General features: G+C 42.3%; 1 long non-coding RNA gene across 4 annotated transcripts in view; it reads right to left on the bottom strand.

Annotated features, from left to right (window-relative positions):
- The window catches only part of LOC123380302, a 60,710-nt gene that overhangs the window by 21,329 nt on the left and 24,953 nt on the right, over positions 1-14,428 (bottom strand). The window lies entirely within an intron of this gene.

The raw sequence follows: 14,428 nt of genomic DNA, 5'->3' as shown, positions 1-14,428 counted from the left end.
ATGATGCAGGCTGATGTGGGAGAGCCACCTAGCAAATACAATACTCTGAAGTGAAGTCAGAATGAATTTGGAAGAATGTAATTTAGTAGTAGGGAAGACTTCTTCCTCATCTCTCCATGTATTTGAATTAGTTGTGATACCCAAAGCCTCACTGCTCACTAAAATATGTGTGGGATCAACCTTTTCTCCCTGGAACATAATAGGAACATTACTACTTCTAAAATTACTAGAAAAGTCATGTTTCTTAGGAACATTGTGATGTTGTGCTCCTCACTGAGCTGAGGGCTGCTGAGAGGATGTTTCCTGTTACTTCTCTCCGTTTTCCCCAGGGGCTCAATGTATCCTCTCCACCAGATTTCTGGTTGCTCTGAGTACAAGTCTGACATCCTCACTCATTCAAATTTTTCACTTGCAACAACATACAGTACCATGAGAAACTTCCTCCGTTAGTGTTTTCTCGTAAGTGCTATCCAGTTAAGTCAGTGGAATGAGTTTTTGATTTATGAGGGAATCTTTGCTTGTGTTAAAAAACAAGGTTAAATACCTCTTGGAAAAGTGAAGTTGCTGCTAACATTTATAAGGTGCTGTGTAGCTCACGGACTGTAAGGGAACAAAAGTCAATGTGTGTGAGACATAAGGTGTATTTGGATGCTGCTCTTTACTCCTGAATCAGGAGCAAGGGTCCCAGGAAAACTCAACTACCCAAGAGAACAAGGCCTTTTCTATCAGCCGATTTTCCTAAGTAGGACTCTTCTGGTGATCACAGAGGAAAACATAGAAGGCATAGGCTTTGGGCAGCAGAAACATGAAGGCCGGTTATGTGAGGCAGGTCCCAGACCCCGCTTGTTGCCTGAACGTCTCTGGGTATTGGGGGTGTTCTGACGCTGACCTCGTTCTTTCCATCTGTGTGGTCAGAGCTGCTCTTCCTACACCTGGACCTGAGCACCGGGAAGTGGGGCTGTGGTTGCCAGGGGGCAGAAATGGGAAAACGCGAAGAAAAGCGAGAGACGCAGGAAAGATGGTTTACTGCTCATGCCTTCCCACGACATGTTGTTTCTCTGTTGTTTATAAATGAGATTAACAACTCAAGGTGAATGAAATAAAACAGAGTACAAAATCATGCTGTTTCATTTAACACACTATCATTTTACTTTTCTCATGGGGGAGCATATTGTCTCTTCATAAATGTGCACGTTATCGAGCTAAATTTACCCATGATTACACACTATCAGCCTAAAATTGGTCTAGGTCTACTAAAGGGTGAATTAAACTATACAAAAGGTTTAATAAGAGGTTTAAATAAGAGGAAAAAAACTTATTTATTTTTGAGAGAGAGACAGAGAGACAGAGCTCAAGCAGGGGAGGGACAGACAGAGAGGGAGACACAGAAACTGAAGCAGGCTCCAGGCTCTGAGCTGTCAGCACAGAGCCTGACGTGGGGCTTGAACCGCACACTATGAGATCATGACCTGAGCCAAAGTTGGATGCTTAACCAACTGAGCCACCCAGGTGCACCTATGTATTGTACTTTATTTATCATAGACAAACATGGATTCCATTATTAGGGCTGGTTCTTGTAATCAGATTAGAGTGTGAAGTCATGCATTCAACAAAAATTTAACAAGTATGGATGTACAGAGAGAAAGAAGTGAATTTGAAACTAAGAATCCATTACAATACCTATTGTTTTACTGAAAAAAGAGAAGAATTTGTTGTTTCCTTAGTTATGATTCTCAGACTTGGAGTCGATTTCACCAGTCAGGGAAGGACTGAACCCAAATGGTACAAGACACTGGCTCTGGTAGCGGGTACGCAGAGAGAGCACAGGTCTGGGAACAGTGCTTTGCTCGTGGGCAACGCTGATTTAATTGTAAACATAATATACATTGTGTAAAATGATTGATATGATCTCACAGAAATCATATGATGCCAGGGGTACATAAAGCATTACACTTACAGGGATAGGAAACCACAGCTGAAAATAATGTTGAGAGAAACTCATATTCTGAGACTACATTAATGACACCATTTAAAACAGGTCTTGATACACTGATACTGGGACCTACTGGGTGGTATCAAATTAGAAATTCCCCATTAGTTCATTAAAGAGTCTCTATTTGCTGAAGAACTGCTCACTCATATTTAAAAGAAATTGTTTTACTGTTTGTTTATTTATTTATTTATTTATTAAAAAAATTTTTTTTAACGTTTATTTATTTCTGAGACAGAGAGAGACAGAGCATGAACAGGGGAGGGTCAGAGAGAGGGAGACACAGAATCCGAAACAGGCTCCAGGCTCTGAGCTGTCAGCACAGAGCCCCACGCAGGGCTCGAACTCACAGACCGCGAAATCATGACCTGAGCCGAAGTCGGCCACTTAACCGACTGAGCCACCCAGGCGCCCCTGTTTGTTTTATTTTTGAGAGAGACAGAGAGACAAAGCTCAAGCAGGGGAGTGGCAGAGAGAGAGGGAGACACAGAATCCAAAGCAGGCTCCAGGCCCTGAGTTGACAGCACAGAACCTGATGTGGGTCTTGAACCAACAAACTGTGGGATAATGACCACACTTAACCAACACTTAACCGACACTTAACCAACTGAGCCACCCAGGCGCCCCTACTCACTCACATTTTTTTTTTTTAATTATTTTTACTTGAGAGAGAGAGAGAGAGAGAGAGAGAGAGAGAGAGAGAGGGAAAGAGAAAGAATCCCAAGCAGGCTCCATGCTCAGAGCAGAGCCCAACTTGGGGCTCAATCCCATGACCCTGGGATCATGACCTGAGCCGAAATCAACCAAATGAGCCTGGACAAACCAAATGAGCCACCCAGGTACATTAAAAACATTTTTTTTCATATTTTTTGTGTGAAAATATGCAGACTGAGCTTCTTTTACATTATTGTCTCTGAATAGCAATCTGCAATAGTTATATAAAACTCTAGGATTGATTTGGTAATTATCTACTGCGGCTTGGCAGACCTGGGGTAAAGGGAAAGGAAACTAGTATTTATTGACCAAAAAACTTCCCAGTAAGGTTCTCACCACATTCAGCTCTTAAAGCAGTATTAGGTCAATGTTTACTTGTGATGCAGGAAGTTGCCTAAGAGATTGCACTGAAGTTGTGAGACCGTCTACAGTAAGATGGGCACTGTTATTCCTCCTGAGAGATGAGTGCTAAGATGATCATTTTTATTCCAGCGATTTCAATATGTGACCCTTTCTACGAAATAATTAATAATTTATGAATACATAGACTTAAAAATATTCCTGGAGAGTAACACAGCTGTTACCTTTGGGGGCTGTCATGAGGGAAAGAGCGAGAGAGGGTGAGGTCATATGTCCAGGGTAATGTCTGGCATACAGTAGGGCTCCAAGAATTCTTTCCTTTTCTTTGCTCTGGGGGCAGAGACCCCTCCTTCCTTTGCCCTGGGGGCACGTACCACTCCTTCTCTGACTCCACTTTTGTACAAGTTTTCTATGAACACTTGTTCATTTATTGATTATTGAAAATATGTTTTAACAAGTTTTTCATTGCAAGTGTTCATTAGGAATTGGAAGAACTTGAAGTCATGCAGGAAGAACTGATGTAAAATCATTGCCAAGTGTAGTCTGACAACCGAGATGGTTTAGATATTTGCAGAACTATTTAGCATCTGAAGACTTGGCCAAAAACTAACGCCATAAGCTCATGGTATTTATGCAGTTGTATTAGTCATTGTGAGAATAAAGTGCCTTCTCCACTCCCCCATCTTTAATACAGTCTCACGATCTTCTCTTCATATTTTCTACTGAGAAACTCAGCTAATCCACATACACTAAAGACACGCAAACAGAAACACGTAACCAAATATATTTATGAACTGCATACATAAACTGGATATATACAAATTAAGTATACACTAATATATACACTAATTAAATAGTATTATATGTATAAACTCTAATATACCCTAAATAAACCAAATATATAACATCATAGTAAGCTACCTAAAGCAATCTCTACACTCATATCCATACCTGTATCAATAGCTCCATTATAACCGTGTTGACCAGTGCTAGAATTCATGCTAGGTTTGTAAGAAGAATAAAATACAGTTTCTGCCATCATCAACATAATATTTTACGTGGTGAAGCAGATAAAGAAATACGTATTATAGGGTTTACCTTGACAAAACAGAACTCTAACGCAGAGAAATAATAGTGGCTGGAAGAGCCCGTCTGTGGGTGGGGTGTGTGGATGAGGTCTTGTGCACAGGTGACAGTGCACCTGTATGATCAAGAGGAACTAGGAGGTGGCACGGCCGAGTGTGACTTCGGGCAGAGCCAAGCAGTTTGGGTTGGGCGGTTGTAACAGTAGAAGCTGAGTGTGAAGACGAACGGAGGAGCCGTCTACACTAAGCTGAGAGTGAAGATGAAGGGAGGAGAGGTCTACACTAAGCTGAGGGACTTTGGAACTTTATTCCAGAAGCAAATGAGCTGTAGGGAATATGAATGAGAGATGATCACTTTTCTTTTGGAAATCTCAATTGGAAACTGGAAGAGACAGAAGCAAGCTGACTTCATTACAGGTAAGACGATTATGCACAGAAGTCCACACCAGTGTTTCTCAAACTATACTGTGTGCACAGCTGGCCTGGGGGTGTGGGCACAATATGGATCCTGAGGAGTCTGTCTGGGAGGCTGGAGCCTTTCCCAGCTGTCCAGGCTTCGGGTCTGCAGACCCCCCCTGGCAGTAGTGAGGCCCAGGAGAGACACTAATACCCGCAGGAAGGGTCTGAGCAGACAGCACATGGGGACAGGGGATAGCTGGGGAGGAGGGGAGAGGGCTGGGGGCCATAGTCTCTGGGGCAGCCGGGCAGGGGGTTACTGGCAGGCTCTGGGGAACATGGGACAGCTGAGGGAGGGCTGGGGGCCAGCAGCCTCTGGGGGAAGCCAGGGGGGCAGGTGGGTGGGCTGAGGGCCAGCAGGCTGCACAGGCAAAGGCAGCAGGGCATCTTTGAGGAAGAATTAATTTGGAAACAATTATCAAAATTCCATGGTGGGAGCAGTTTCACATAACCAGTGACTCACAGTGATTTCGCCTGTTCTAAGATAGCATGGTGAAGATTAATAAATTCATTTCCCGAAACACATGAGTGTTCTGTGGGGTACGGTACTGTCCCCAGTGACAGACTGTTACTAATCTTGTCCCACAGGCCTTGTGTTCTCAACGTTAGGCTTTGATCTGCTTTTTGTTGATAGCGATTTTCTCATCCTTTGAACAAAGTCTTCCCATGACCCTGTGCGCTCAGATGGCTCTCCACCAGCCGTCTCTCCTCCTCTCCACCCATCAAAATAAACCAAGATTTTAGCATCTCCTTCCAATTCCTCAGTCCCCTGTTGACATGGAGACATCCTGAACCGGCCAGCCCTCCCCCTACTGAGGGCGACCCCTCACGGGTGCTTCCCCCTTCAGGGATTTGCCTTGTCCCCTTCTTTTATGTCAAATATCTCCCCACATAGAGACTCTTGCTGTCCCCACTTGAGCTCAAATGTCTTTATAGTGATGTCCTGCTCCCTCCCTCCCCGAGGCTGTCTTGCTGTCCTGACACGCCCTCCCTCGCTGCCTCCACTAGACCCTGGTGCTGACTTCCACCCCTCCCCAAAATGGCTTCCCTGAAAGGACTCTTGCCTTGTCACTGTCACCGATGATCTGTGAGATGGACACCTGGCATCCTGTTTTCCTCGAGCCTCATTCTCTCAACCTCAGGCCTCCTCTCCCCTGAGAGCCTCCTTCCCTTGGCTTCTGTGAGACCACTTTCTCCTGTTGCTCTTCTGACTCTGTGGAAGTCCCTCCTCAGACCCCTTCATTTCCCATTTAGTCTCTAAAATTTGCTTTTCCTATGCATAAGATGTATAATATGAGGATTACATTTATTCCAGGGTCCCCAGTAGTGATTGTGTGGGACATACACGGCAGAGCATTTTGACACAGTTTGGATTCAGCGACTAGTTGTGGTAAAGGTAATGTGAGTGGTGGGGATTCAGACTCTGGACTCAGACTTCCTATGTTCAAATCCTGTCCAGCTTTGTGACTTTGGGAAAATTCCATAAGCTCTCTGTTCATTTCCTCATTTGTAAGATGGAGACCACAGTAGTACTTCCTTCATGAAACTGTTAGGGTTCAATGATGTATGTGCTTGAGGAACTTAGTACAGTGCTCGGAAGTAATAAGTTCCAATTATTACTGTCTGTTAATAACAAATCTTATTATTCAATTTTGTCATAAAATGACCCTACACCAACTTTAACTTTCTACTTGTCATCTGATGACCCCAAGCCTTCCCAACCTTTTGTTTTTAATTTTAATTTTTTTCTTTGAGTAGCTTCAATTAATCATTTAAAAAGGATTTAAGTACTGTGAGCCCATTTTTTTTTTTAATTTTTTTTTTTCAACGTTTATTTATTTTTGGGACAGAGAGAGACAGAGCATGAACGGGGGAGGGGCAGAGAGAGAGGGAGACACAGAATCGGAAACAGGCTCCAGGCTCCGAGCCATCAGCCCAGAACCTGATGCGGGGCTCGAACTCACGGACCGCGAGATCGTGACCTGGCTGAAGTCGGACGCTTAACCGACTACGCCACCCAGGCGCCCCATGTGAGCCCATTTTTTACTGGTAGTCTGTATGTCACTTGCTCAGGACCCCTTGTGCCCAGGGAAGCATTTCTGCATTTTCACATTTTGAAACCACCCAATGTGAGCGTGAGTGCAGGTGGTGACAGCCCCGGGGCTGGAAACCAGAAGCCCGAGATTCACTCATGTCCTGACTCCTCCACCTGCTCATCATGTGGCTTTGCTCAAAACCTAGCTCTCTGAACTTTAGTTTCTACAATTGAAAAAGGAAAATATCTGCTTAAAGTTTAATATGCATATAAAAACATCCAAAAGTATGAATGGCAAAAATTTGTAGAGTACACATTTAGGAAGCACTCTGCAGATGTGAAATGTAGTCAAACTGCTTTATTTACAATCTTCCTCAGTGTTTCAGTGATGTAAATTGTGGTTATTGTCATAAAATGAGCTTATGTGCTGTCGGGCTTCAGGTCCTCCCTCCATCTGCACTCCCGGTTTCAAGTCTGTGATTGCCCAACTGTATTCCAATGGTTTTGGGGTCTTTCATGTCAAGTTTCAAAACTTTTCAGATAAAATGATTTTATCTCCTATCTTAATGGCACATTGAAAGGAATATCAAAACAAACAGTAACTGTCCTTGGAGACATATGTAACAACAACAAAACAGCCAGGAGCTGCAAGTGTCGCCTCTTTAAGCAAAAACAAAACTATGTCCCTTCTCGGTTCTAGCAGAATACTTTAAAGTTGGAAGAAAAATTGACATGAAAAATAAGACAGGCTAGTTGTTGATGCAAGAACATTTTTGATGAGCACACTGGCTGTAAGAGGACAATAGTGGCTGATGAGTTCCCACCTGGTGTCTAAGCCGACTGTAATTGCGTTGGCTCTAAGGATGTGCTTATGGTTGGCTCAAATTTGGATTGTACATGACTGCCACTTTTTTGTGTTATGCATAATCAAGTGAATGAACAAGGAAGAATATGAAATCCACTTAACACATGCAGTTTAACCAGGAGGAAGATGATTCTGCCAGCACTAAGATTTATCTCTAACGGGTTTTCAATCAGCTAAAGTGGGAAGCTAATAATTTTGTATCAATTTACACTCCTCTTCCATGAGAAATGAGTTTGGGGTGGCTGGAGACCCTCTAGCTTAGCATCCACAACTTGCCTGTGCAGAAACTTATGCATATGTATTTCATGTTCAATTTTTAAAAAAAAAAAATTTTTTTTAACGTTTATTTATTTTTGAGACAGAGAGAGACTGAGCATGAACGGGGGAGGGTCACAGAGAGAGGGAGACACAGAATCTGAAACAGGCTCCAGGCTCTGAGCTGTCAGCACAGAGCCCGATGCGGGGCTCGAACCCACCAACCGCGAGATCGTGACCTGAGCCGAAGTCAGACGCTCAACCGACCAAGCCACCCAGGCGCCCCATCATGTTCAATTTTTTTGATGCAGGAAGAATGTGATGAACTTTAAATGGGTCACGGTTTTCTTCTGCTTTTTTTCCCCCTTAGCTTGTAATTTACTAAAATAATAGGATGTTTTGCAAAGATCATGAAATAGAATTTTTTTTGGTTTTAGTCACATATTTCTAATGTCCTTTTTTTGCAGAAAATCTTAAGTGTTCTTTCCCCAGCTGGAAGTGATATCTCTCATAAACTTTTATTTTTGGCATGTTTCACTTCCTGTTTTAGCTCATAGATACCTAAATGTGTTTTATTTTTCCTATTAGAATGTAAAACAGCCTTGAGAAAAGGTGCTTTATAGATTGCATTTCCAGTATCTTGAATGGGTACTTAAGAAAATAGAATATATAAGTAAATCAATAAATATCTACTTTGAGTAACAACAACAATAAAATCCATAGTCCCTAAAAGTAGACAGAGGTCCAGTGGAAAACATTCCTGAGTTGAGTAAAACACCCAACTCTGCTGTCTTCTGTCTACTGAGGAGGCTATGAGGTGGTGACTTTAGGTAACTGCTCATTCTAAGTGTTTTCATCTGTAAAATGAGAATACGTCCATCTCACAGAACTGATGAGAGGCTCTAAGTTATGAAATATACGTAAAGGTGTTTTGTGAATTCCAAAGCGCTAAATGTAAGAAACCAAACCATATTTGCAGGGGAATCTGGGGTTTTTAAAAGCTAATTCTCACATTTAACTTAGTTTGCAGTCCTCAGGAGAAATTAATGAGCTGTACGTACGTTAAGTGTATGGAAGAATGTCTGCCTCATAGTATGTGCTCAGGACACATTTGCTGAACTGAATTACTGTTAACCTCAATTACCCGAAGGGGTTCCCTTAGCGGAGGGAGTGGTGTGCCGACCTGGCACACAGGAATAGGAAACTAACAGTTAGCCCTGTGACTTGGTGATCGCTATTGGATTTGTACTCAGATTACGAGTCTACAGAGCTTTGGGTCCACGGCCGAAGAGAGCTGTTGTTTGAAAGAGATGTTGAGGGTTTTACCTGGAGGAATCGGCAGGGACTCTTTCCTGAATTGCTCAACAGAAGTAGCACTTAGAAATTCCCTCTGAGATACCAGCTGCCAGAAATCTAAGAGCTGTCCAGAGGCAAGAAATACCTAAAATTTAAAGCGGTAAAGTGGTAAAGAGGATGTTGAAGCAGATGTCATTAGTGGTTTCTGCCAAAGGGAGGGGTAGCAGTTGCTAAGATCTATTCCTTTATTTATCTTATTCAAAACAGTTGATTGAATGCCTACTTCGTGACAGCCACTATTTAGACAGAGGGATTCAGGTGAAGGCGAGGAGGATGAAAATCCCTATCACAGATAATAAAACTTCTTAGAAGTAGCTGGGAGAAGGTACTCTCCCCAGAGCTGGTGTCAGTGGACAACTCACTGGTGGTAGCAGGTACACCCCAGGACCCGTGAGCAGCTGCTCTACAGAAGCACCTAGGGACTGAAACCAGAAGTCTCCCCACCATCCTGATGTGAAACATCCTAACGGAGGGGGGGCGGGGGAATGATGATCATGGAGCTCTAAAAATAAACGTTTATTTTCCTAAAAGGGAAGTTATGGCTTGATCCCGTCAATTTACATTGATTAATGTCCCACATCTGGGTGCAGTTCTCTCTTACATTACGGATCACTTTCAAGCTTATACTGCAGCTAACTTTTCTTAAAGAGAAGGCAGACTAGAACTAAGCGTTGTTGCTGGAAAACCTGTAAATAAAGATACTCATGCTTTAAGAAGATGTCTAAAATAGTCTCTAAAAAGTTGGGTGACTCATTAGCAACATTCTCTTCCCATGGCCTCCTGCCATATCATGTTGACCTGCAGTGGCCTCCCTTGTACTTTTAGACATCAGCATTTAGTATTTATTGTGGTACCTTGAAATGATGCCAAAAGATCGAAGAGTGCATGAAAATATTTATAGGATGGAAATGTATGCTATAGACTCTAGAGTATCACTCTAAGAACTTGAATATGTTTGGGAAAAATGAGAGAATTGAGGTTAATTACAAAAAATAAGAGTTTTCCTTTAAAAATTCGTCATTCAGAATGGTTTACTTCCATTTTATGGACTTACTGGTTATAGCTTCAGATGAAAAGCACGGACTCTGAGGTCAGCCTGCTTGGGTTTCAACGTCTTTTTTGGTATTTACCTTATGGTTTGATCTGTTGTGAGAATCAAGTAAAATAATGCATGTAAAGCATTTAGTAGAGTGTCGTGCCTACATCCTAATAATCATATATAAATGCATATTTTTGTGATGTTATCATTCCTAGTCATTTACATCTAAGCATACATTTGTTAATTCCCTACCAGATACTTCAGGGAACGGATCATTCAGGGTTGTACTATCCTGCCCAGGAAACAATATTCTGCCAGTGACTGGCTGGTGGGGGGTGGTGGTGTTTAAAGGTTTGACCTCTTGGTCTCATTTTAGGACAGTTCTGAAAAGCCCTTCTAGGTTCAGAACAACCTGTCAGATTAGCTAAAGTCTCGTCTGTGACATGATTGACAATGGACCACCAGAAACCTAACCAAGTAAGATAACCTTAGGCAGCTGCTGTGCTGAACGTGGTATCTTTGCTAGAGTAGATTCACTGCTCTGCCTACATGGTGTGTGAGCCATTGATACAGTAAATGCATTCTGTTGCTTACTCATCAAGAAGGAAGATTAGAAACAGATGATATCACAAGAGAGGGTTAGCAGTATACAATATCTTACCCAAGGCTACATTAATTCTACTATTAGTCATAATTTAGTCCAAAGAGACATGGATTATCTGGACATTCTGCAGAAGACCACTGCTTCCCTATATTAATAATGTTACGTTAATGGGATCAGATGAACAAGAATTGGCAAGTATTCTGAAAGCTTTGGAAAAATATTTCTGCTCCAGAAGGCAGGAAAAACCACACATGTTTTTCTAGAGAAATTCAGGGACATGACACATTAGTAGAGTTTTTAGGGATCTAGTGGTCCAGGTTTACCTTCATGTGCCTTCCAGAATATGGGACAGTTATGTCACCTTGTACTTCCTACTCCCACAAAGTTTGGTAGGGCTCTTTGGATTTTGTAGTCGACACATTCTCCACTAGGTGTTACTTTAATGCTCAATGTATTTAGTGAAATGAAAGGATTCTCTCCCTGAGTGGGACTCAGGTCAAGGTCAAGAAAGGACACTGTAGTTGGTCTAGTTTGCAGTACGAGCAGTTCTGCTACTTGGGCTACATGACACAGCAGATCCCACACTTCCAGAGGTATCTGGTAAAGAAAGATGGTGTTTGGAGTTTCTGGAAGACCAAATAGAGAAACACATGCAGACCTATACAGTTCTGGAGTAAGGACAAGCCTTATATAGCTCACAACTACCACACACCATTCAAACAGCTCCTGGCTCCTGGGCTCTAAAACAAATTGAGCATCGCACCTGGGGCCTAAGTGGCCATGAGTCCAGCAGTGCCCATCATGATTTGGATGCTGCCAGATACACCAAGTCATAAGATCAGGGGAATGAGAAGCCTTCTGTGGTATGATGGCAGTGGTACATCTTAGGGCCTGTGCACAAGACACAGGTAGGCTTACATGAACAAGTGGCCTGGACACTGATCACGTACCACTACTGATGCTTTTTTTCAGCCTAAATTTATATATGGAGGGTGGGGGGAGGGTTCCCTGTGACAAGATGATGAAGGAAAAGAGGTGGAACCAGTGTCACTGAATGCCTGTGTGATTCTCACAAAAATTTATGTGATTAAAAACTATAAACTCAGAATAAAGGATGAGTGGCAACATATTTTATTTTTATATTTACTAAAAGTAATTGCAGTATTGAGCCTCATGTACTCAGATGCATCAAAGCTCTTGAATAGATAATAATGGTGATTTTCCGTAAAGTGGATGAATAGGACCTTAAAAAAAATGGTTGCTGATTGCCTGACTTGTGCCATATAAAATATATTTCCTGTTGCTAGGTGTCAGATGAGATAGACTATATGGCCAGCGATGTGTGCTATTTTAGGTGTTTGCCAATTATTTAAAAGCAGACTAGTAATGCAACTGAATTGGGATAGATGAAGGCAACACAAATCTGGATGTGGAAAAAAGGGACAAAGAGAATTATGATGTTTTAAATTCAGTTAATATAAACTCACAAGAAGGCTACATGTGGTAAGGGCTACAAAAAGATTACACAATGATTCCTGTCTCAACGATATGATAATCATTGTGTGCTTGACATCCTTATCTTAAAGTCTAGAAGTTATTTATAGCAGAGCACTTATCATGTAAATGGTTCCCTCTCACCTCTCCATCTACAAATGCCAACTGTCCCTGCCGGTTGGGTCATTCACCTTATTTTCCAGAGTCTGTCCTTTTAGCTCTAGGAACTCCTATTTGTTCACTTTCTTCTGTTGGCTTTTCAGGAAATCTGCAAACTGATAATTCTCCATCATACTCAGCTTCTCCTATTTGCTACAATAAATGCAAATAGATATTTAAGAATTGGCTCCCAAGCCAAGGACACAGTGCTCCCATCAGGTCTGAAACATGGCAGGACTTAACTTCCTGAGGAGCCTCCTGTAATCCTTATACTCCAGGATGTCAATTCATTTCTACTTTTTCCTTGGTACTGCCATTATTTTTTTCATGTTTCATGATGTTTTATTTAGAGAAGTAAGTGTGAAGAGTCAAAAGGCATCTGGTTCTCAAGCTTCTGGCAAAGGCTTGAGGCTGAAATGTAAATTCTGCACTTTGCTTGTGGGTCAGCCAACTCAGACTCTCCAGGCCCTCACGGGTTGGTCATTCTAAAGGCCACATGCCATCTTGTGAGACTATTTTCTGTCCAGCATGACTTTCTTCCCCCCTTTCGTGCTCCCATCTGAATCCCAAGGTCAGGGAGTGTGGCCTGGATCAGGGATGACCTTCCTATGATAGGTCTGGTAATGGTTTCCCTACTCTTTCAGATAAAAATAATAATTGGTGATTGTGACCTTTGTAAAGATAATGTTTCTGTTAGAGGGTCAGCCCCAAATTTTTTATTGCTAAGTGTTTTCACTCATGGTGTTCTTACCAGGAGCAGCTAATGGCCTGTCACCAACTGTCACTGTGGTCCCTTTCTAAATCCCTTAGTCTCCAGAAGCCATCATGAGTTATCTTCAGAAAATTGTAGGGATAAAAACCTTCCATGTGTAAAAATACTCACGGGAGGTGACACAGAAATGCAAACCACAATGGCAGTAATTCTAGGTTTTCAGCGTGCCCACAGCCAGACACAGCTTCAGAGTTACTCAAAACATTGATGAGAATGTATTTTAATACTCCAGGCTAACTACTGTAGGTAGATCTGGTCACCAAATAGCCAAGCAAAAGATGTAATAATTCTGCAAAACCTGCGTGTCTTTTGCATTCCTGCCTCTGCCCTATCCTCACCCCCTCCTCTTTTCCTTGTCACTTGTACTGAGGAGAATGTCAAGGCAGAGAAATTAAGCTCAGGTTATGAGGAAGCAGGGGCAAACCAGAATTTGGCCTTCTCTGGTGGCATCCTGCTCCTGAATCAAAGACCCTGCTGTCCACTTAGTCCTTTGGAACTCCTGTGGAGCCTTCACCAGGCTCACCCAACCATCACCAAAACTTAGAGGTCCATCTCCTACTGAACACTGGCCCCTTCCCTCCCTTGCTTCTCTCACTATTCTTTCAGTCTTTGCTGTCAACATCATTCTTTACAAAATGGTGTTTCCTAAACCTAGAATACCCTTCCTTCATCACTTGATTAGGGTTTCCTTCTCCCATGAGAGTAGCCACTCTTGGGGGCAGGGGCTGTGAATGAGTATGTCACTTCTTGCCTGAGTCTGTAAGAATGACTGGGTGCTTCCTAGCAAGTGTTTGCAACAGGTCAGAGGCATAGGTGAGCACTGAGCAGTGTGGGAGGCTTAGGAGGTTACTGCCATTCTTTCGTGGAGGCTGGACCAGTGAGCGGATGGACACGTTTAGAGGACAAGGAGCTCTGGGCAGGAGTCTATCTAGTTTGGGGAAATGGCAGAAATAAAGTTGGAGTAGATTCTGTAATCATTTATGCCATGCCAAACGCGTTTACTTTTTCCTAATTAAAACTCAGTGTTTGTCCATCATTTTTAACTGTGTTTCTCAATCTTGAGTAATATAGAAATTCATTTATAGGGAAATATTTTTCAATGACTTCCACTGTTGATTTAAATAATATGGTATTTCTTAAATATGTACACACATGAAATTATAATCCCTTCCTACTTGAGCTTTCTTAGGACTATCAAACACAAATTTACAAATTAAAACAAAACTACAAGTTTTATAAAAGTT

The sequence above is a fragment of the Felis catus genome, chromosome D1 (assembly GCF_018350175.1).
Source record: "Felis catus isolate Fca126 chromosome D1, F.catus_Fca126_mat1.0, whole genome shotgun sequence".
NCBI lineage: Eukaryota > Metazoa > Chordata > Mammalia > Carnivora > Felidae > Felis > Felis catus.
The sequence above is the reverse complement of the archived record's forward strand: the minus strand, read 5'-3'. Positions and strand labels throughout refer to the sequence as shown.